A 2,198-nucleotide genomic window follows, 5' to 3' on the forward strand; every position below is an offset into this window, starting at 1 on the left:
TAGCTATTTCAATTATCCGTTAGAATAAATATATACCAATTTATGAGGCCTAAAACTGACAGATTTCCCTGTTATAACATTGCTTTAAGCCCCCCCCCCCCAAGAAAATCCCTCAACAATATAATTAAATGAATGTTCGCGCTCAGTATCAAAGTGTGTATATCTGATTCATTGGCACTTCATCTGAAGAGCAAAAACATTATTTTTAAGCTTTATATGGGTACATTTTTGTTATAGTAAAAATAGCTTTTTCTGTTTCTTAGGTAGTAAATATAGGGTACTTTGGTAGTAACGTGCTTCATTGATCTTTCTCTGCTTGCAGGCACTTGAGACAAGTCACAGAGTGTTCATTGGGACCGTAAGTTGAGACGTGGTGCCAAGAATGCGCTGGACCGCATTTTGCCACTATTTTGATCTTCTTTTTGAGGGTGGAGGGTTTCTAACCATAGTTGGCAAGTAGGAAGGTCCTGGGAATCTAGTGAAGGAAAGGGGGCAAAAACAGGTGCATTTTATGAACAATCTCATTAAAAGAAAATTAATATAAGTTGCAATGTTTTTTTTGTGTGTGGGAGGAGGGGGTGGTACACAGGATCAAAATCTCTGCTACCGTTTCTCCGTGTTATTCCTCCTTTTAAGAATTCTGGAGTTGATGAAAAATGTTATAATTGTTGAAAATCGCAATATTGTTTAAAAAGACTTATTCAGATTTCTTTACATTTAAGTGTGTCGGAGAAGCTCCTCCTCTAGTAGAATTTAAAAAACAAAAGTCATTTATCTAAAAAAAAATTCCTGATTTCTGCCTTCTAAAATTCTAGAACATTTATGTTTGCATTAACTGTTTTTGATAATAAAGGTAAACATGGAACAACCCACTGGTTATCTACTTCGATGGTGCTACTGTTACGCTTCTTTATTATTGCTGTTTTACCATTATAATCAGTAGATCTTTTTCTGTATTGTGGGTAACCATCATTGCCAGTAATTGTATTGGGTACTAAAAGTCGAGGATATTGCTTTGTGCACCTTCCTTTGGCCATGTATGGTGATTTTTCATCCAGTGCACCGCAAGGTCCATGTATCATTTTTTTTACCAAAATACCATATAAGCCCTTATCGACATTTTCTTCAGGTATTTCAGTGGAAATCAAATCGTCAATTTCATTAGAAGTAATTTTATCATGTAGCCGAATAGTATAAGTGCGTGTTGTAATCCTCGATTTTGCCATTCCACTGAATACATCCAGCATTGCACTGACCCAAACACAATAAGTTTTATCAGTTTTAATATATCGTGTATTGTGATTTTAATTGTTTAGTTTTTCACTATTTACTTGGCGCATATGTAATGGGTAGGAGATGCAATGGGTGTATTTGCTCTAATCCAATGGATTTTTCAGCAGAACTGTTGAACAGTTAATCAAAGTTTGATTAAACAGAACTTTTATGTTTATAATCAATGGATTATAAACCGAACTTGTATTATTAGCAATGTCTCACAAACCAAAATGATGTGTCTAAAAGATAGTAATGTGAACATCACAGATAATTATAATACCTAGGACTGTGAGAATGGAATCTGTTCGTTTCAATTGGTTATTTGGAAACTTCAATAGCCATATGGAGCTTGAAAAATTAGGAACAAACCAGAAATTTACTTTTAAATGAAAAAAAACGTTAATATGCAGTATAGTGGACGCCAAATACAAAGCAAAAAAAGAGTGAGGGAAAAATAATCTTAAAATATATGGTAGAAAAAAGATAAGAAAGTTATTTGGCCTTCCAAGCTTTCTATGTTTAAGTTTTCCAAAGAAGGTGAATTTCTGTTGGGAACCAATGATGTCCATTTAATGAATTGGTGTAGTTCATTCATTTCCGTGGTTTAACATGGCAACATGTGGTTATAGTGTTCTAAAAGCTTAATAATTTTGAAAACCCGAAAGAAAATCTTTGGAAGTCGTGGTTGTTACCTGTGAATGCGCCTAAGTCGGCTCTAGGGTGCAAAAATGCTTTTATGATGTCCTTGATGCCTTGAAGTACCATTAGTATAAAATTGTATTACTTGATTTATATAAAATTAAAATTACTCTACTTGATTAAGAGTAAATTGAATTTGTTTCACTTTTTGATGATACGTTCTAATTATTTTTCAAAGTAAGTTAATAGCTGGAAAAATTATTCCTGTAATCGCTACAACAACT

This window comes from Artemia franciscana, chromosome 14 (assembly GCF_032884065.1).
Source record: "Artemia franciscana chromosome 14, ASM3288406v1, whole genome shotgun sequence".
Lineage (NCBI taxonomy): Eukaryota > Metazoa > Arthropoda > Branchiopoda > Anostraca > Artemiidae > Artemia > Artemia franciscana.